Raw genomic sequence first — 22916 nt, 5'->3', positions numbered from 1 at the left:
AAATCACTTGGGAGGTATTAATGTTGCATTTTCTACTAGTAACTGTATGAAATGCTCCTAGGTGTCCCAGGCATGATAACAGTACCAGCTAACATTTATTGAGTCCTTACTGTGTAAGGACATTATCTAATTTAACCATTATGCCAGCCCTATGATCTGCTTGTTATGAGTTTCATTTTACAGATGAGGAAACTGAGGCTCAGGGAAATTGAATAATTTGCCTGAGGTCACACAGCTAGTACGTGACAGAATGCTGAGTTAATACTAAATACTAACTTGCCTCCCTGTATATGCAACTTCTGTTTTAGTTTTATTTTAAATTATGTAGTTCTATGTGCTCATTAACCACCCCCCAAAAGAATCAAACCATACAGTATTATACGAAGTAAAAAGGGAAAAGTTTCCATCTTCCGCAACTTTTTTTCTTTTCTATTTTGTTTCTACTTCCTTCTTGTATATTATCCTGGCGGTAGCTTCTGCAGACCTTGACCAAGATCTTCTCGGCCTATACTCGTAATCTCTATGCTGTCATGCTGCATTGTTGGAAAAGCTGTGACACATTTACATAAATTTTGCCAAGAGAACAATCTGCCCAATATTTCACTTAGACCGTATTTAAATCAAATTCTTACTGAGTGCATCTGTTCAGTCCCTTTGTCAGAGTACAATTCCTTAAAAGTTAGAAATATAATACTTTCAAATGTAGAGTGGGTAAATGTCAAGGATTTCTCTAACTCAGTAACAAGGGACACAGCAGAATGGCAAAGGTGATCCAAGGGAGGATATAAAAACCGATATATATTTAGTCAATTAAAAAAATGCTGGAACAAGATTGAAAATTTATAAATAAAGCTGATTAATTTCCTTCAGAGCAATAAAATCATAACTTGTAGAGTTATCTGTTATTCTGGGTGAAAATTATTTGCATCTCTAGGAAGCAAAAACTATTTGAAATGTATCAGTCTTCTATCACCTGACATCTAATTTTACAGAGTCTGAGCTCTAATTAACAGTAAATTTTAAGGCAATGTTACTTTCCCTTAGAACAGCTGTCCGACAGAACTTTATGCCATGATGGAAGTGTTCTTTATCTGGGCTAATACAGTACCCACTAGCCTCATGTTGCCATTGAACATATGAAATGTGGTTAGAGTGACCAAAGAACTGACTTTTGAATATAATTTTAATTCAAATTTGACTTGAAATAGTCATATGTGGCTAGTCGCTACCATATTGAACAGTGCAGCCCTGGAGCTTCCAGTGACCCTTAGGTGGGCTCATTAGAACAGTTAGTATGACTTTGAAAGGGCTCACGGTAATTTTTTTGCCTTATTTCTAAGTTTGGGGGCATTTTTCTCAATGCCTTTGTCCCTCCTACACTTCCCTCCATCAACCTTTATTTTTCTTTCTTTGCTGTGAGGAGCTGGAAGGGACCGCTCTGTTTGGTGCCCGCTGATGGCCCCCGTCCAGTTCTCAGATGAGACTGATGGCCCCTCTGAGGACTGAAGACGCAGTCCCCTGGCACGGCAGTCGGGAGGGACGTGCACGCAGCTGCGGTCTAAGAGAGCTGACGTGTTCTCCCGCCAAGCTGAGGAGTAAATGTCACGAGAAAAGCCCTTGAAAATGGTTCTCATCCTCTTTCTCCATCACAGACAGTCCAGAATGAACTGTTCTTAAGTGTTGAATTTTAATGTTCTTCACGGTTGAGAAAAGCTTCTGGTAAGGGGATTTCAAGGTAAATAGGTTGCTAGTATTTAATTGATGATCAGTGAAATTCCCAGACCCATCTTTCATAAAGGAAATGGGCTCATGTAACCTTAAAAAAAAAGGAAGAATATTATCTTTATGATAAGATGATGCAAGAGTGGTTTTTGTTGATTTATTTTGGAAGAGCTATTTATAAAATGATAGAGATTTTAAAAAGAGAGAGAGAGAGAAGCCTCTGTTGGTCCCTGGTATACCTTACTTAGCAGGGGAGAATGAAGTTGATTCTATGTTAGAAAAAGTTAACTGCTATGCGTTCCTGGTTGTCTCAAAGCATTTTCACCTCCCTTAAGTTAACAGCCCCTCACTGGTAACTCCTAAAGACTTTAACAATCCGTAGATGGAATTAATGACTTCTTCGTTGTTCCCCTTTTGGTGCCTCCTCAGCATCAGGATCTAATAAGCGGTAATGTCTGGGGCGCTCTGTACTGTAGCGTGCCTTGGTGTGCTGCCCTGGATTTGCTTGTAATCTCTCTTAGGGGATTCAAGGCACGGGGATTCAGATTGGAATCATTTTGCCAGCCCTGGCAACCTCTGTCACTCTGATTTCTTTAATCTTCCCATCTTTTTTATTTCCCCAGATAACTGAAGACTTTATTGGAAGGTCAAGTAAACTTTGCTGTAAATCACTAGAGGATCCAGAAAAGGAAAGGTAAAAAGGGAATCCTGACTGCTCTCAAATAGTCTTGAAATTTACCCTTTTAATTTTTTAAGCCCCTTGTACTTAAAAAGGCTTATAGAAACATATATAACTTATGTAAACCAGAATATCCATTGATTTCTTAAACTAACTGAAAGGTAGCTAGAAATGGGTTTATTGTCTCACTGCTGTGTTCAAAAGCTTTCTGAAGTGTATGCTCACCTTCCTGCCTTATTTGTTACAGTAAACATGATGAATCATGTATTTCTTTTAATATCATACCTATACTATGCCTGTAACTCATCATTTTCCACTTGAGTTCTCACCATTATTTACCTTTTTGGGTATCGGACACTGAGTTGAATGTTCCTATACTTTGAAGCTATTGCCTTGAATACATTGGGTGAATCTTTTGAAATCAATTTGCATTATCATCTTGTTTTGTTTTTCAATCCAGCCAAGGTTTATTGAGTGTTTACTATGAGCCAGGCATTGTGCTAAGTGCTTTAAGTGAAGGGTCTCTTTTAATGCTCTCAATATTGAGTTACTGGGTTTTTCTCCTTAATAAAGAGGAAGAAACTAAAGTTCAGAAAGTCAGTGACTTATTCAGGGTTACTCAACCAGTAAGTATTGAAACCATGACTCAAACCTAGGCATGTTTATCTGTACAAACTTGCTCACGGCTCACAAAGTCTCCATGTCTATTCCCAGCTCTGAGTGTTACCGACTAAACAGTTGTTTGACCTTTCCAGGCACTTGTGTTCTTATTGGAAAAATGAGGATAATAATATCTCTCTTCCAAGGTTGGGGTACTGAGACTTGTAAGAAGTGCTAAGTACATGTAATGTGTTATTATTTTAATATGTTCATTAGTAACTTCTCTAGTGAGTTGGATTCCAATTAATTAATATGTCATGCTTAGATCATAGGTGGGGAATCTCACTGTCCACCATAGGGAAGAAATTGGTTTAAGACCTCCTGGCTTTGGACTTGATCCAATGTGGCCTAGTGATTGAATTACCACAAAGAGTTCAATTAAAGGTGGTTTGGTTAATGAAATGGCCAACCCCCGCGCCTAGTACTGGTCCCAGTTTCAAGTTTCTTGCTTGTTTCACAAAGTGTGCAAACATGTGGTAATCTAAATAATTCTCTCTTTAGTATTTGAGACTGTCTGTTATATTGTTTGATTTTTATCTGTTTAGGTGGGCTATGGAGCAAAATTAGTATGACTTTGAAGGGGCTCACGGTAATCTTTTTGCCTTCTATCAAGTTTGGGTCATTTTTCCAGACACTTTCCTCTCCTACATTTTTTATTTTTATCCCAACTATTGGGATAGTCTTTCTACATTTGAAAGGGACTTTTTATGATTTGGGAGTCTCTATTCTGACACAGAGCCAAAAAAGAGCAAAATAGACTAAATAAAGATCAATTCTATATTGGTCTTGTGTTCTTTGGAAACTAATGAAATGTGCCACCAAGCAGAGAGGCGCCGTTAAAGAAACAACCTTGCCTTCTAAGAGTGGCCTCGCTAGGGTGACGTGTTTCTTTGAGAGGCATTCAAAATTTCAAGGAATTGTTCCACACAGTATTGGTATTTAACTTGACATTTTCTTCTTCTATTAAAAAAAAAAAAAATCCTTTCCTAGTTTCAGCAATGGCTTGTTTAAGGAGAAATGAAGAGAAAATGATTAAGTCACTTGGAGCTGAACTTCCAGGCAGCTTTGCTGAATATTCATGATGTGTAGTTTCTAAATCTCTCTGAAATGGAATTCGACAGAGCCATCAGACTTCATCATCTAAGAGGCAAATCATTCAAACATATCCACAGACATTATCAGAGAATACCACCCTTACCTCATGCCTTCCCCTGTGAGCCACTTTTGAAGATAAGATGATAAAGTCTGCACTAGCAAATAACTTACCATTGGCTAGAGGATACTGAAAGTTGCTACCTATATAAACATTTGTACAAAGATGAAAAGGAGATGCCTGGGACTGGTTGGGTGCTGGGGAACCACTGCAAGCTAAACCAGATTCTTCACTCTCTCAATCTATTCGGCTCTTTTTGTTGTTGTTGTTGTTGTTGTTGTTGTTTTTTGCGGTACGCGGGCCTCTCACTGTTGTGGCCTCTCCCATTGCGGAGCACAAGCTCCGGACGCGCAGGCTCAGCGGCCATGGCTCACGGGCCCAGCCGCTCCGCGGCACGTGGGATCTTCCGGGACCGGGGCACGAACCCGTGTCCCCTGCCTCGGCAGGCGGACTCGCAACCACTGCGCCACCAGGGAAGCCCTTTGCTTCTTTTCTTTAAAGTACTTTTCAGCCAGTGAAGCAAGAAGCTTAACCAAGTCACAACCCTAGCTGCGCTCTGAGGGCGAGAGTAGAAACTCTATTTGGTTCTCATTTTCAAACACCTGACCCCAATGTCTGAGACCTACTGGCAGTAAACAAAGAGGAACGATGTCTAAACAAACAACAACAACAACAAAACCCCCAAAACTCAGAAGCATTTAGCTTGGATTCCACATCAGAAGTATGTATCCAGTAAATCCTACTTGTTACCATTATAAACGTAGTATTAAAAATCCCACCCACCTGTTTAGGACACAATGACAGAGTCAAGGGAAGATAAACAAAACTGCCCGTCTGCTTTCTTTTAAAAAGATATTCAACTTTCCATATTAAATACTGTAGGTCTGTTTAGAATGTAACTACTGACACATGCCTCTTCTGGAAAAGAAATCCAGGAGAGAACATTTAAGTCCTTTAATGACAGCACAGTGTATAAAGAAGATAAACCATTGGAAAGTTGATTAAACTGATTTTTCTGAAAGAGAAAGAATATCTTAATTGTTCTTGGTGACTGTAAAAGCATGATCTACTTCTAATCCTGTTTCTTACCGATGCCTCCTCAAAGGATAGGGGAGAAGATCGATCTTATCATGATAGAACTTTATTTTCAATTTGAGTGAGACGGAAAAGCTGCGTTGCCTTGAAGGCTGTTTTAGCTAAATAATTGACCCCAAACATCTCCTTGGCCCTTGCGACGCTGGTGAATGGAGGGAGCTTAAGGGGCTCTGAGTCCACTTCAGAACGCTTTGTACCATGGCGAAACAATATAAATAAATCATGTAATAAAATGACCTTTCCCAAATCACGTTTTGGCGAGAAGATGTCTTTTACAGCCGTCTCTTTGCTCTAGCCGCAGGTGCCAACAAAAGTGAAACTTTTACCAGCCCTACTACAAATTCGACATCCAGTTGAATTCGGTGCTGGGGAATCTAAATTCAGCATGCTTCCTTTTCCCATTTTTGGCAGACGGAAAATACATACTGCCAATGACCCAGGGTGTGTACAAACAACATCCTTATCTTCAGCCTTAGACCTCACTTCTGGAGAAAAGAAAGTTGTCCTGGGAGAAAGACCTTGAGAAGGAATACCGAGAGGGATTGTTTCTTTATTTCTGTTACTAGTTTATTTGCTTCGTCAGAATAGCCGATTGTGTTGTCCTGGGAATTGCTGAGCACAGTGACATGTAAATAAGGAAATGGCCTAAAAAACAGTATGTGAGTCCTCTTTTTTTCCTGTGCTTTTGCTCAGAAATGAGACAGTTCTGTGTACCTCAGGAGACAAGATGTGGCTACTCAAGGGACCCGTTTCTCCAGGTGACAGTGTTCTGTGGAATATGTGACAGACCACACTGTTTGTCAGCACAGCCTGACCCACACGTCAAACCACTTTTCTAGCTGTTAACAGAATATGGCAGGTCCATGTTTAGTACCAGAAAAGTCAGAATTCACAGAAACACAGAAAAACCAAAAGGGATTGGAGGTTGTGAGGGATGAGTGAGGAGTCCCTGGAATGTAGAAATTAGGTCAAATCAGATCGAGGAGTAAAACCAAAGCCCAATATGTACATGGGAAAATTCATTCACGCTCTGCCAAGTTCCAAATGTCGCCTCCTCTTCTCCACTCGCAGCTGGATCTGCTTCCCAGTCCCTCCCGCCCTCCCTGAAGCCTTCCTTGCCTTAAAAATGTTTTCACTGGCCTGTCCTGCATCAAGTTTTTCTCAACCTTTTTCTCATTATCACCCTCCTGAAGGAGCTTTTGAAGGCATTTTCCCCAATCATTCCCCCATAAAATGTTAATACCACAGATATACTGTGTATCTGTGCTCTATGTACATCTGTGTTTCTATATAAAAAGAGTAACAACTTTTTGCCCCTCCCAAACCAGTTTTTGCCCTTGGGGGTGATATTGCGCCCTTGAGAATGTACTTCTTACGCCCCAAAGGATCAAATAGCTTCTTTTAAGAAGAGAGGGTCTCCCTGATTCCTCTCAAGTCACGCGAGGGAGAAGACCAATACTGCTGTGTCTCTGGGCTGTGAGCTCTGGGTGAACAGGCAAAATATCTGTGAACAGTATCCTTTTCTTTAAGTGGGTTAGGGGAAAGATTCAACAGCGGAAGAAATGAAGAGCCATGAAACATGGCTTAGATATGTTTCCTCCTTGTTTTATTTCTCCTTCTAGTGTCCCCAGGACATGCTTTGCAGAAATGACAACCTCTGGAGAGTTCACCGAATGCAGGTGTCAGCACAGAAGAAACACGCTGTGGTGGGCAGCCTCCGAGATAGCTCTCGGTATCCATGCCTTTGAGTAATCCCTTATCCTTGAGTGTGGGCCAGACCTGCTGACTCACTTCTAACACACAGAATTTGGCAGAAGTGATGGAGTGTTACTTCCAAAACTAGGTTATAAAAAGACTGGCTTCCATCTTGGATTCATTTTTCTTTCTTTCTTTCTTTCTTTTTGCAAAAAAAAAAAAAAAAAGACAAAACAGAACATTTAATGAATTTTTACTCCAAATCTTAACTAATAATGAAATGTTCATATTGGGCAATTGGGCAACACAGAGATGAGTTCTTCATAACAAATGCAATTAGAAATTAAGTATGATACAAACCTATATATCAAATTAAAAATAGAATTTTCTGAAGTCTAACAGACACATGAGAAAAAAAAAAAGCAAAACTACCCCAAACATAGGCATAGAGCTCCGTAAGATACATACTGTGTAACCTCTAGTCAAGAAGTAGAACATTGCCAGCCTTACACAAGTTCCAAACAAATAAATGTAATTATTACAAATATTGAAAAATGCCCTGAAGAAAGCAAATGAAGTATTGCAATTTCAAATAAGAGGAGCATCTCTGTTAGTGGGTAGAGACAGGTGCGTATCGACTTACTGAGAGGAGTGATGGACAAGGCAGGATGAAGAGCAGATAACACATGGTTTGAGAAGGTGATGTGTAGAGTGCTGCATAGATTTTCTAGAGTTGGACTTTGATAGAAGGAAGAGTACTTTCTTCATTGAATTAGGAAAGAAGAGGGAGAACATGGGCACAAGAAAGGATAGTTTCTAGGTTTGTGGTGAAACTTCTCATCTGATGACTCTTCTATGAGGCTGATTTAGTTTTTTGATTATGGATGTATAGGAAGAGTCTAAATGTTTTAAAGAAATAGGAGAAAGTAATGATGGTGCTATAATGGTCTCAGTATTGAGAAAGTATTGACAGTATTGACAATAGTTTTTCCTATACAAACACAGCTATAAGAAAATTTACTTTATAAATTAGGTATCACAAGGGATTAACGATAAGCAGACGTTCAGCATAAACCATATCTTTTGCGCAAGCTGTTTGGACTCAGGAAGTCATTCCTATCAGAGGATGGTGGAAACTCTCTTGAAATCTAGGAGCCTAGATGTCAGCCCACGTGCAGCCTGTAAACAGAGGCCTTGCACGCATCACTTCAGACCAGAGTTCCTAGAGCAAAGGGGCTGCACCTGATGCCTGAGCCAGCTGTCAGGCTGCAGGGAAGCACTGCGCATGACACCTCAATCCCAGATCGAGGCAGCGGGCCATGCTCAGAGAGGCTGCGCACAGCGCTTGGAATCCTTTAGCGGAACAGCTGCACGTGCCCCACGAGAACCCCGCCCCTTTCTCCCTGTGGAGAATATAAAGCAGCCACGCCCATACCTTGTCCTGCCCTGAAGAGAGTGTGCTCTGGAGTACGAGCTCGCGCTTCTCCATTTTTCCGTCAGAGAAGAAAGCTTTCCTTTGCTTCTAAACCGAACTCGGTCTCGTTTTATTGGCTTCAAGGACACTGGACGGAAGGACCCTTCTTGGGAACCAACTCCGGAGGGTCCGTAACAAAAGTCCCTGACTTAATAAAGAAAGGAAAAAATGGTATGCTGAAGTTGCTACGATTTCTGGTAAGAACGAATCTTCTCGGTGAAATTGTGAAGAGGGAGAAAGAAATTGGTGCTAGTTTTTCTGCTGCACCACAAACTGCAGAAGTTATAGCCGCGGTGTGTGATAAGTGCTTAGTTAACAGACGAAAGGTGTTAAATTTGTACAATAAAGTATTTTGAGAGAGAGAGAGAGAGAGACCACATTCACATAACTTTTGTTACAGTATATTGTTATAATTGTTGGATTCATTTCCAATCCTCGTATTACCCGCCCCCGCACTTCTGTCCTTGTATCTTAGTCCTATCCTAGGGTACTGGCCCCTGCGGGTACTGGCCCCTGGCTAATGCCTCGACTGCAGCCTTATGAGAGACCCTGGGCCAGAATCACTCAGCTAAACTGCTTCCAGATTCCTGACCCACACAAAGTGTGAGATAATACATGTCTGTTGTTGTAAGCCCCTAAGATTTGGGATAATTTGTTATAAGCAATAGATATGTAATACATCCTTTTTTTTTTTTCCTATGTTTTATCCTTCCTTCAAGATTATTCATTATCATTTGTTGGCTAGTCTCCCTGTTCTGTAACAGTCAGATGGCTTTTTCTTCTAGACAGATACTGGAGTTAGGTCTAAAAGCTTTACCAAACCCAAAATGAATACTAAAAATCAAATTAGAATTTTGTTTCCCGTGATATTGGTGTGAAAAGAGTCATAAATTGGATGGAACGAGATGTGACTGGCTCAAATAGAGAAAGTAACCATACTGAGTTGTCCTTTTTCAGTTATGGTTTTTAAAGTTTGTATAAAAAGACTTTACGTGTTCTACTCCCAAGAATTCAAACTTCATGTTTTTTTAGATGGAGTCTGGGGAGCTCATTATCTTTGTGAGATTTTATATATATATGGCACAGGTTATGTTATATATAGTACAGTATAAAATACATATATATGTTTTGCCTCAGTCTGTATATGTGTATTACTGCCATTACTTCTTTGCTATAATTGAAAGCAGTCTCTAGATTCCTTTTGAAGACTTACTTAGAGCAAAGGGGCTGCACCTGATGCCTCAGCCAGCTGGCAGGCTGCAGGGAAGCACTGCGCATGACACCTCAATCCCAGATCGAGGCAGCGGGCCATGCTCAGAGAGGCTGCGCACAGCGCTTGGAATCCTTTAGCGGAACAGCTGCACGTGCCCCACGAGAACCCCGCCCCCTTCTCCCTGTGGCGAATATAAAGCAGCCACGCCCATACCTTGTCCTGCCCTGAGGAGGGTGTGCTCAGGAGTAGAGAGTTCCTTCCCTCTCCTTCTCCCACCCTCAGAGGGAGTGAGCCTTGCAGACTTTCAGTCTTACGGGTTTATTAGCATTGTCTTCAACTCTTCCGTGCCTCTCTGTGTTGGAACAATAGCTTAAGGAAATTGATGTCAGTATATTTGTTTTCATATCTCTATATCTCTGTACAGAATATATATATATTACATATGTGTATATATCTATATCTATGTACATAATACAGTATAAAAAGATGGGAAGGGTAAGGGGAATGTTTGCCAGCTCACAAGAACTACTTCTTTCCCAAAACTGTAGCAGCACCTTGACCTATAAATATGGAAAACTATATTCAAAATAGCCCTCATCTGTTCATCAAAATAGGCCGAATGAGACCTCCCCATGGTTCTATTTTTGCCCAGTTCATATAATTTTATATTTTCCACACTCCAGTTTGATTGATTCATTCATCCATCAGATATCAAAAGGTAATAAGACTTTCTTTCTTTTAATTCATACTTTAATTAAGATATTTTATTAATTCAGAATTGCCTCTCCCTTCAGTAACTCTAAATTAGTGAGTTCTTCCTTTGAGATGTTTTTAATATCCTTCTGATCTTGGGCCTGGTGGTATTGGACTGGTTTGATGGATTAGTTAAGAACTTACTTTATTTTAAAAAAAATAGCCCATCAGAATACTCCTCTGATGAACAAGGAACCAGAAAAAAAATATGTATTTTTGGCAGAGAGTTTGGCAGATTGGCTCATTTTCATAAAATAGTTTGTGTAACAAAAGTGTGAAAGATGTCTCATTTGTTAGCTGCTTTAATGAATTAAGATGGTAAAAGTACTCAGACCATAAAAGATGACATGCTGTGTCCCATGGATGACATGGGACATGACATGCGGTGTCCCATGTCATCCAGAGGCAGTGAGTGCGTCTAACGTTGTGGGGGAGTGCTGATTACGAACGTGAGTTACACCATGTGAGGGAAAGCATCTTCTTCACCTTTGACCTGCAGCTATAGGTTGGCAGGGGACCACAAGTTTTGGAATTTTGCAGGCCTGAGTCTGAAATCTGGCTATATACCTCTTACTCTCAAGTTAATCCAGACCTTCTCGGCCACAGTTTTTTGTCATCTTCAAAAAAGAAAGAAATAATACCCTCTTCATATTGTTGTTGGATGTTTAAATGAGGTTAAGGAGCTAAGGCTTAATTCTTAACCTGGGGTCTGTAAATGCATGACAGATGGCCAGGTCATTATGTGAATGGTGAACCTCAACTCTTTCTCATAGAGAGATGACCTATCAGGCATCAGTTATCAAAACACAAATCGAAGAAATGAACTCTTCTGTTTCTGCTCCTCTCTTCAAGGCATTGTTTTTAAATCTTATGGAATTTCCCTTCTCATAGGCCAAATATGGTCAAATATTGGTTCCTAGTGTCCACTCCAATGACAGTTTTATATTCAGAAAGTTATATTCAGCTTAATCTTGCAACCATGAAAAATCTCAAGGATAAAAATAAGTTGATGATAGTCTCCCATGTAATGTAAGCCCATTAAAACACCTATATTTGTTTTTTTTTTCAAGGCAAGGATAGGCACAGACTTAAAAAATATTCATTTAATTATCTTTCTATCCTACTAACATGGTTGTCTGAACCTGATACACTGATAGGGTCCCTTCTCTAAAGGTGCCTATTCAGAAATTTGAGGTTGAAACTTTAGCTAATTTACTGACAGTTGATGTGTTGTAATCATTTTCGCTATAATTGATCTAAATGTTTGATTCAACTTTTATTGAGAAATTTAAAAACCTTCCTCATTAATTGATTGCCTTGTTGTTCCACGTACTCTTAAGGCCATCTTGACAAAATTCAGGCAATGAGACCGAGAGATGATTTTCTGTGTTTAGAGTTTTGTTTGTTTTTTAAGAGTTTTCAAGTCCCTTGGCTTTGTTGTCGAAGCAAGCAACAAAGCAAATTTGTTGACAAATCAAGCAGGTCTGTCATTTGTCTCTAGTCCATTGAGTTATCTAAACGTGGAAGCCCAAGTTCAGGGATAGAGCATTGGAACAGTCAGCAGAAATCTTGGCTTCCTGGCTTCCAGATGCCACGCCAGCTCATCTAGATATTCCTCATTTAAGGGAGGAGTTGGAGCATTACAGTCCTAAAAACCATTTAGTATGCTTTTATTATTTAAAATGCTTTATCTGTAGTATTAGACCATCACAGAACCCTGTGAAAATGTATTTTATTTTTTAATCTTTTACCAATGAGGAAAATGAAGCCCCAAGAATTGAAAGCAACTTACCCAAGTTCCCCCCCAGCCTGTAAACCATAGGCTGAGTGTAGAGCAGTGGTTCTCAGCCAGGGATTTTATTCCCTCTTCCCAAGGGACATATGGCACTATCTGGAGATATTTTTGGTTGCTACAACTGGGGGAGGGTGCTCCTGGTGACTACTGGGTCAGGGCTGTTAAGCATCCTACCATGTATGGGACAGTCCCCCACAGCAAAGAATTACCGGGCCCGAAATGTCAATGCAGGTATTGCCGAAGTTGAGAAACTCTGCCTAGAGAGTCTCCAGAGCTTTCCAATAGAACTTTCTGCAATGATGGAAATGTTCTGCTAAACACTGGAAAAGTGGCTAGCGTGAATGAGGGACTTTTTGTTTAATTTTAAATCATTTAAATTTAAATAGCATATTTAAATATAGCTAGTGGCTAGCCACATATATCTAGTGGCTAGTTTTTTGGACATCATAAGTCTTATGTTGCTTCCTGGCCTGTAGAATGTCATATAATAACAATTTCATAGGGTTGTCATAAGAACTGAGTGAGATAAGTAAGTGTGCAATAGGATATTGACTGCTATTTTAGGAGTTAGGTAATACATCCATGTATACATGCTAATTATACTATGAAATATGTGCATATATTATTTGTATATACATACGTGCACACGTGAATGAAGCGGTTTCCAAAGAATGGTCTCAAATAATAACGACATGTTTAGGTAGTCCACAAACTATTGCAATGCACCAACATGAAGTCTTCAATCCTGCTGAATCCCCGTGTGTCACTTCTTGCAACTGCAACAGACGTTGGGAGCTCAGATATTAGAGAGTCCTTTCACCAGACCAGTGAATATCTGAACTTCAACAACTAAATGAACGGGTATTTATTGGTCGGAACCCTCCCTGCCCCCCACCACCAAGGCCAGATTTCCTTAGGTATCAGTACTTCAGTGTTGATAAATGTGGTTTCATCTTGAAAAGTACAGTTTATGTGAGCTTTTTGGAAGCACAGCTTTCAATGGCTTCTAGCCTGAAGGCCTAGCCCACTTTTGCTCTCTGAAGGTGCCTCTGGCAGACAGGCAGAATGGCCCACCAAGACTGCTGGCATGAGGACCCAAGTGGCTTGGTGGGCACGCTAATGACTGGGAACTTTGAAGCTGACAGCTGGGGCAGGATTCAGATTATTCTGCTGGGGAATAAAGTCACCCCTTAAATCTCAGGGTTTACACTTGCCTGTGAAGAGAATGCATGTACATACTTGATACTGGAGTAAGAACCAGTTAAATTCTTCTTCCATCAACATTCTAATGGTTTTTTACCTTACTTTTCTTTGGAACAGGGATTGAACTAGAAGGAAAGGCATTTGGGAGCAAATAATATTCAGAATAAAAATAAACAGGATCATGGCCTTTCTTTTCCTCTCTTTCTTTGGGTTTCAACTTAAATACCATGTTTCTAGAGAGGCCCAACCCAACCAGCATACATATAAACAAGATTTCCCACCTTACTCTTAGGTTTGATTTTTATCTTATCTCCTAATTAACTTCCTTCAAAGCACTTTTGAGAATTAGCAATTATTTATTTGGAGATTTACCTACTTAGTTTCACTGTGTCTTCCTCACCAGACTACAAACTCTTTGATGGAAGAGACCATCTCTCTCTTGTCTGCCATAGTATCTTCATAATCCAGCATCATGTCTGGCACGTGTGTTTTTTGGATGAGTGGATACGTGAACGTAAAATTGAGTATAAATATCATAGATTACTCCTCTGGTAGGTATAACCTGTAAAAATTAGTCAAAAGATATTTGTCTATTTTCCCGGGAATGAATGCTCCCAAATTGTGTTATTCTTCCTGAGTCTGTGAGAACTTTGACTCAAGCGTTTTCCAAAGAGAATGTGTCCCATTTCTTTGATTTCAGGATGCAGGCACAGGGTCTCTGGAGATGAGGCCACCAGGGAGAGAATTATTCGAGCAATTACATGAGAAATGTAGATGCCAGGCCCGAGGTCCACACAACCATTGTTTCCTGAGGACTCTACTTCTGACAAGAGCAAAAGAGAGTGCAGTAGTTGCAGACCACGATGTTGCTTCCCAAAGTCCCTACTTGCATCCCCTTAGATACATAGATGCTGTGACTTTCTTCCTTTCCACAAACACTTAGAATGAACCTACTCTGCACACGGATCAGAAGTCAGGGTCGAGTAAGAAAGAAGAATACCAAGATGATAACGCCTAGGCTTTTAAATCCTACAAATTTGGGTTCAGTTCCCAGGGTGGCCACTTACTGGTGACCTTGGACAAGTTACACATCCTCTGGAAGCCTGTGATCCCTTATCTGTAAACTGGGGTTTACGTATTTACATAGCACATATTTCATGCCATTGTGATAAAAGGTGAGGTGTTCCCAATGAAGCATTTAGGACAGAGCCTAGGACATAGGAAGCACTCAGTACATGTTAACTGTGATGATATTAACACTTGGCTCCAGATTCTCTGACACTCCTCAAAGGTGGAGTTATGTCCCTTTCTCTTGAACCAACATGTCCTTATGACTGCTTCAACACAGAGTCCAGTGGAGGTGACACTTCCAAAGCTAGGTCAAAAAGACATCAGCTCTTCCTTGTTTACTAGAACCCTGACCCACCTTGGACGAAGTCACACTTCCCTGAGGCCGCCATGTTGAGGAGGGCATGTGGAGGTGCTCTGACCAACAGTCCCATCTAAATCCATCCTTCCAGTCACCCCCACTGAGCTGCTAGACCATCCCTCTGGGAAGTAGACCCTCCAGCTTCAGCTGTTCATGGCCCCAGATGTTCAGGTCACCTCCAGCTGAGGCCCCAGACGTGAGGCAGCTGACTCAAGCCATCCTACCTGTGCCCTGTCAGAATTCCCAATTCATAGACTCCAGGAGCACCATAGAGGGTGGTCATTTCAAGTCACTAAGGGATAATTTTTTACCCAGCAACAGGTTATGGTACGCCACAATTACCATTTATGTCAGTTATTAAAAACTCTTGTGATAGTTGTTAACATTTAAATAACTAATTAAATAAATAATAAATTTATTATTAAATAATAATCATAGTAATTTTCAGTAATTGATTAGATAGGTATCATTCTTGCCACCTTGTATCATTCACTCTTCTGGTCGACGGTGCTGTGAAAGAAGTCTGGAACTGCTCTGTCTTTTCTCGGAGACTTTGCTCATGGCATCTGCTCCTCCTAGAGCTCTCTTCCGAGCTTTTTGTGGCTCATTCTTACTCATCCTTTAAGATTTCAGCTCAGGTGTCACCACCTCCAGAAGCCCACTCCTCATACCTGCTCCTCTGTGATCCTGCAAGGACCTCTTGAGTTTCTCTTTGCACTTTACACACTGCACTTGCTACATGACATCACAAATTTCTACGACCTCCTTAAGGGAAGACACTGCCTTAGTCAACATTGTTTCCCCAGGGCCTGCATTTACGCAGGAAAAACAGTATCTGGTTGTGGTTTAGCACACGTGTTCTGGAGCCAGGCTGCCTGAGTTTGAACCCTGGCTCAGCCGCCTACCTGCTGTGCAGTCTTCTCCGAGTGCCTTAAAAATGCTGTGTCTCGTGTGTGTAGACTGCTTCACGGATCCTCCCTCCTTCATAAACTTCCTTACAATTTAAAGATTTTAAAAAGTAAGAAATAGAAAGCCTTTGGAGTAGCACTGGATATGTAGTAAGTCTTCAATTAATACCTAGTTATTAATTATAAACTATTATATTGGTTTGGCTCCAGACAGAGGGTCAGCCCTGCCGTTTCTTTTTATTCTGGTTCTGTTTGGAGTTTTTTCCTCTTAAATATTTCATCTGTTTTATTTGCGTTTGTTTGTTCATTTGTTTGTTTAGCCTGGGATCTAGCAGTAATTCTCAAATCTAGCTGGTATACTCTAGGCTCATCTGGGGTAGCCTGTTAGAAAATCCCAGACACCCTTTCCAGTGATTCTGCAGCCAGAAGTGAAGCCAGGGAACCTGCAGCTTTAACAAGTTTATCCAAGGAGGTGGCCCATGAACGGGGCCAGCATTTGGGAACACTGACCTAGGATTTCTAAACAATTTTAATTTTACTGCTTTATCTGCTAACTCCATTTCTTAAGAGAGCATCTCATATACACAATTTTCCCTTCAAGCAGCAAACTGCAGACTGTTTAAAACAAACATCTAAATGCATTTCATTTTCTTTTTTCCAGGATGCCCTTTTCTCACCTCATTTTGTCCCCTTCACCAGCAGTTAGCATCTGACCCCGTCCTTGTTCGCCAGAAGAGCTGGCCATTTGTAGTCAATGGATGAGCAGCTGAAGGCTCCTTTTAGGGAAGTAACATTGCAAATAAGGGTGATAAATAAAGCTGTTCTTTAAAAGAGCCAGTCTCTTTGGCACATACTGTGCTCTCCTCTATCAGAGGGGGGAAAACTGAGGCTTATTCATAAGGAAATGAATACATGGTCAAAGAATCACTCCAGAGAGTCAGAAGCTAATCCTCTTTTGTCAAGTGGGGGATGCTTTTCCCTATTTCATATTTGTTTATGAATGCCACAGCATGTATTCCAAAAACACCACCCCTGGAGAGTAGAGCTACAATTCTGACAGAATTATATTACCCAATCATCTAAATTCAGGATAAATTTTAGATAGAGAGGAGATAGCAGAAAACCAATCCTTAGAACACACCTGTGAGACCCTTTGAATAGCGCTTTGTGAACGAATGCCCTTTATCTCTCCCCCCAGTGATGCTATCACAGTTTAACTGGCGCTAACACAGCTGTTCACAGCTGCACACAAGATGCTCGCAAGAGCACAATGTCAACCATTTGTCCTCGTGGGGTGCAGCTTAATTTATTTCCTTTGAGGATGGAGTCTGATATTGTGTTCTAGCAGGAATCTAATCAGCAGATCTAAAAGACATTCAGAGGTCAGATTTAAGGGATGAGATGTTTCCGTGTATGATTCTTCTCTTGGATATCTACCCCTGCCCCTCGAAATATATCCAGTGGAGAACTAATCTTGAAGGTCAGTTTGTTTTTAATAGACCTTAAGCAGGAAGTGAACTGTGGTGGAACAAATGTTCTCATTATTTGAGGGAGAACCATAGCCACACTCCGCTTGTCAGCAGGGTCAGCTGATGCCAGAATGCTCTTCACAAGCCAATTCACAGCAATGTGACAAAGGAAATTTATTGAGCACCTACTACATGCTGAGCAAATGTGTGGGGCTGGAAAAGGCAATAAAAAGTTTTCATTTCATTACAACATAAGTTGCATATCTTGCTCCTGAATGCCTTTAACATGCCTGGCGCAGTTTAGATGTTCAATAAATGTTGAATAAATACTGCACTCAGTAAATCAATCTCCTAAGCTAAGCCAGATAGATTTGTAGCAGCTGCCCAGAGGGCTATGCCCAAAAAAAGATTCTGAGGCTGTATCCAAGCTCAGTGAGAAATGTGACCTGAATGATTAGCAGTGTCTATCAAGGTCAGGAGAGAGATGAAATCAAGTGTGCCATATAATATATTCTGGGGCTAAACGCACATGATATAGCTATTCATCCCCTCCCTATCACCCTCTCTGCTTTTTTCCCCATAAACCTTTCCCTTCAATTTCTGAAGCAAGCTGAGCGGCTGTCAGGGTCTAATCAGAAGTATAAATCTTCTGCACTCATGATCCCCATCTCTTCAGAATTCATCTTCTTCCAATCAGGAGAGAAGAGCTAATAGATTCTGGTTTGAGTGCATCAAAGAGATCACAGAAGGAAATTCCACCTCGCTACACCACTGTGACTCTGCCTGGTTGGTACAAAATGAAAGACCAGGCAAAATGCAAAGTTCAAAACATTGAGCGATACAGAGTTTACATTTTCTTGATTTAATGTGTAAACACAAGGTTCACCTAATCCTTAGTGGGTGAGGATATAGGTGATGCGTATGCTGGATAAATATGGATTTTCTGCTCGTCATGTGAAAAACCGCATGTGCCTTTTCTTGACTTCACACTTAAAAACACATTTTCCAGCGTATCTCGTTAAATAGAAAAACTTTAAAACATAAAAATTTAAATCTCACACTCAGTTACTAGGCTGCTTTGTTAAAATTCACTCTGTCGAAGCCAGAGGAGTAAGTTTTGACACTACCTATTAGGAGAAGGTGTTGCAGAGCAACATACATTTTAAATGTCACCCCGACATTCATAAAAGATCCATCCAAATTTACCTGGAAGCCCTGGAGGATTTTCTGCCCTCCCAGTAATTTGGCAGAAAAGTTTCACTACAAGCCAACCAGTAGTTACTAAAGCCACGCAAATTTCCGAGATTGGTAGGCAAACAGGTCCAAAGATTTGGCAACAAAACACAGCCCACTTTTTTCCTTATACACTTTATTTGGTTTGCATTTGTGAAAAGAAGTATGCATTGCTCTATAAATGGGAAAAATAATTTATATGGATATAAGCAAAATACATGCAGATATTAAAAAATAAAGGCAATATTTGTAAAATGATGTCTTTCTTTGATGTGAGAAGGAACTAAACTAAAAAATTCAAAAGTGGATGTCTTTGAGCAGAATTGCAGTAACTTTATTCTTCTTTAAGCTTAAGCAAGAAAAATGAGGGAAAGGTATATTAGAGTATGAACATAAGAGGAAATAAAGAATGAGATTGCTATCCAATTTGCATAACGAGTTATTCCTATAAAATTAATGTAAGTGATATAAGAATTGATTTGATAAGACTTCCCTTTTTCCTGGAAATCTTTGTTAGAGAAGTAAGCAGGGATAGAAGGAAAATCAGCTTCAAATATTAATATATCTAAATTCTATTTCCTGGGGCTTTTTTACTCTGAAACAAAAGGTGGAGATTCATATAATGGAAGAGAGAGGATCCTGGGAAACATAAACAGGAGTAAATCAGATTTGGTCTCTGAATATATCTTTTTGAAAACTTTACAACTTCATTAATATATAACAAGTATATAATCGATTATCTAATACACTAAAAATGTTGAATAGTCATTAGACACAGTAGCAGACATTGGGAAATGTATGATAAGTCATTCTGAAGTGGCCAGTGATTTTGCTGACATTTAAAAAAATATCACTGTATAAACATTGTTGCCAGTAGCCCAGACCAGTGGAAATATGGAATCCTTTAGCTATAAGCTGGAAACAGTGAAAAAAGGAACCTATAGAAATAGGACAGACTGGAAGGAAACTAAATTTGCACAAAGCATCAGTCTCAAGATCTAATTAGTGCCCCCTGGAGACTAATTTTTCAATGAGAAATTGACTTCAATACTAAAGGTATGAGAATAAATTTATAAAACGTGCTTCCACCCACGTTTTTTGCTTGAGGGTTCTAATTATAAGGAAATGCACCAAGAAAATAAGTCTATGATAAATGAAAAAATCCTAGACAGACCAATTAGGATAAGAAAATAATTTGGGCTCCAAAACCTATGGAGTTTTAAAGACTGCAGCAGTTAATGGTTAAAGGCGGGGGGAAAAAAATAAACGATCTGTTGCATAAGCAACTCCAAGATATTCAGAGTGGGCCTCAAACGTTCTGGGTTGGTCTGGCTCCAGGATAACCACAGTGGCTGATTAAATACCATTGTTGATACGGGAGAACAGTATACTGGAGTCTGGTTTGGGGTCCTCCTTGAGTTTTTCTTACTTTATGAAAAAAAGTAGGCAGGCCTCTGTGTCCTCCTGTTTCAGAGAGTTTGGATTGTAGGGCAGAAAGCAGAACTCACCTCAAGAGAACCCTTGCTGCTTGGCTTTTATTGTCAAAAGTCTGCTTGTATATTTTTAAATTGAGCTATAGTTGATTTACAATGTTGTGTTAGTTTCTGGTGATTCAGTGATTCAGTTATACATACATGTATATATATATTCTTTTTCACATTGTTTTCCATTATGGTTTATTACAGGGTATTGAATATAGTCCCCTGTGCTATACAATAGGACGTGTTGTTTATCCATTCTATTTATAATAGTTTGCATCTGCTAATCCCCAACTCCCAATCCAACCCTCCCCCAACCCCTTGGCAACCAAAAATCTGTTCTTTATGTCTGTGAGTCCGTTTTTGTTCTGTAGATAAGTTCATTTGTGTCATATTTTATTTTTTTAATACATTTTTATTGGAGTATAATTGCTTCACAATGCTGTGTTAATTTCTATTGTACAAAAGTGAATCAACCATAGGAATACATATATCCCCATATCCCCTCCCTCTTGGGTCTCCTTCCCACCCTCCCTATCCCACCCGTCTAGGTGGTCACAGAGCACTGAGCTGATCTCCCTATGCTATGCTGCTGCTTCCCACTAGCTATCTGTTTTACATCTGGTAGTGTATATATGTCCATGCCACTTTCTCACTTCGCCCCAGCTTCCCCTTCCCCCACCCCTGGGTCCTCAAGTCCATTCTCTATGTCTGCATCTTTATTCCTGCCCTGCCACTAGGTTCATCAGTACCAATTTTTTTAGATTCCATATGTATGCATTAGCACATGGTATTTGTTTTTCTCTTGACTTACTTCTCTCTGTATGACAGACTCTAGGTCCATCCACCTCACTACAAATAACTCAATTTCATTTCGTTTTATGGCTGAGTAACATTCCATTGTATATATGTGTCACATCTTCTTTATCCATTCATCTGTCGATGGACACTTAGGTTGCTTTCATGTTCTGGCTATTGTAAATAGAACTGCAATGAACATTGTGGTACATGACTCTTTTTGAATTATGGTTTTCTCAGGGTATTTGCCCAGTAGTGGGATTGTGGGGTCATATGTAGTTCTATCTTTAGCTTTTTAAGAAACCTCCATACTGTTCTCCATAGTGACTGTATCAATTTACATTCCCACCAACAGAGCAGGAGGGTTCCGTTTTCACCACATCCTCTCCAGCGTTTATTGTTTCTAGATTTTTTGATAATGGCCATTCGCACCAGTGTGAGGTGATACCTCATTGTTGCTTTGATTTGAATTTCTCTAATAATTAGTGATGTTGAGCATCTTTTCATGTGCCTTTTGGCCATCTGTATGTCTTGTTTGTGGAATGTCTATTTAGGTCTTGCATCCATTTTTTAATTGGGTTGTTTGTTTTTTTGATACTGAGCTGCATGAGCTGCTTGTATATTTTGGAGATTAATCCTTTGTCAGTTGCTTCATTTGCAAATATTTTCTCCCATTCTGAGGGTTGTGTTTTTGTCTTGTTCATGGTTTCCTTTGCTGTGCAAAAGCTTTGAAGTTTCATTAGGTCCCATTTGTTTATTTTTGTTTTTATTTTCATTACTCTAGGAGGTGGGACAAAAAAGATCTTGCTGTGGTTTATGTCAAAGAGTGTTTTTACTGTGTTTTTCTCTAAGAGTTTTATGGTATCCAGTCTTAAATTTAGGTCTTTAATCCATTTATAGTTTATTTTTGTGTATGGTGTTAGGAAGTGTTCTAATTTCATTCTTTTACATGTAGCTGTCCAGTTTTCCCAGCACCGCTTATTGAAGAGGCTGTCTTTTCTCCACTGTATGTTCTTGCCTCCTTTATTGTAAATTAGGTGACCATATGTGTGCGGGTTTATCTCTGGGCTTTCTATCCTGTACCATTGATCTATATTTCTGTTTTTGTGCCAGTACCATACTGTCTTGATTACTGTAGCTTTGTAGTATAGTTTGAAGTTGGTGAGCCTGATTCCTTTGGCTCTGTTTTTCTTTCCCAATATTCCTTTGGCTATTCAGGATGTTTTGTGTTTCCATACAAATTGTAAAATTTTTTGTTCTAATTCTGTGAAGAATGCCATTGGTGGTTTGATAGGCATCACATTGAATATGTAGATTGCTTTGGGTAGTATAGTCACTTTCACAATATTGATTCTTCCAGTCCAAGAACATGGTATATCTCTCCATCTGTTTGTGTCATCTTTGATTTCTTTCATCAGTGATTTATAGTTTTCTGAGTACAAGTCTTTTTGCCTCCTTAGGTAGGTTTATTCCTAGGTATTTTATTCTTTCTGTTGTGATGGTAAATGGGAGTGTTTCCTTAATTTCTCTTTCTGATTTTTCATTGTTAATGTATAGGAATGCCAGAGATTTCTGTGCATTAATTTTGGATCCTGCAACCTTACCAAATTCATTGATTAGTTCTAGTAGTTTTCTGGTGACATCTTTAGGATTTTCTAAGTATAGTATCATGTCATCTGCAAATAGTGACAGCTCTACTTCTTCTTTTCCCATTTGTATTCCTTTTATTTCTTTTCCTTCTCTAATTGCCGTGGCTAGGACTTCCAAAACTTTGTTGAATAAAGGTGGCGAGAGTGGACGTCCTTGTCTTGTTCCTGATCTTAGTGGAAATGCTTTCAGTTTTTCACCATTGAGTATGATGTTTGCTGTGTGTTTGTCATATATGGCCTTTATTATGTTGCGCTAGGTTCCCTCTATGACCATTTTCTGGAGAATTTTTATCATAAATGGGTGTTGAATTTTGTCCAAAGCTCTTTGCATCTATCGAGATGATCATATGGTTTTTATTCCTTAATTTGTTAATATGGTGTATCACATTGATTTGTGTATACTGAAGAATCCCTGCCTTCCTGGGATAAATCCCACTTGATCATGGTGAATGATCCTTTTAATATGTTGTTGGATTCTGTTTGCTAGTATTTTGTTCAGGATTTTTGCGT

General features: G+C 39.8%; 1 protein-coding gene across 9 annotated transcripts in view; it reads left to right on the top strand.

The window, feature by feature from the left end:
* Positions 1–22916, top strand: part of ADAMTS9 (ADAM metallopeptidase with thrombospondin type 1 motif 9) — an 813664-nt gene that overhangs the window by 379016 nt on the left and 411732 nt on the right. For 8 of the 9 annotated variants that reach the window (XR_013830124.1, XR_013830125.1, XR_013830126.1 and 5 more), the window contains one exon: positions 2346–2416. The gene's annotated coding sequence lies outside the window, so the exon portion shown is untranslated. Of the gene's footprint in view, positions 1–2345; positions 2417–8330; positions 8676–22916 lie in introns of those variants that run through there. The other variant, XR_013830132.1, reaches the window with a different exon arrangement.

The sequence above is a fragment of the Stenella coeruleoalba genome (genome assembly GCF_951394435.1).
Source record: "Stenella coeruleoalba genome assembly, chromosome: 10".
Lineage (NCBI taxonomy): Eukaryota > Metazoa > Chordata > Mammalia > Artiodactyla > Delphinidae > Stenella > Stenella coeruleoalba.
This window is presented reverse-complemented; position numbering and strand designations above follow the sequence as displayed.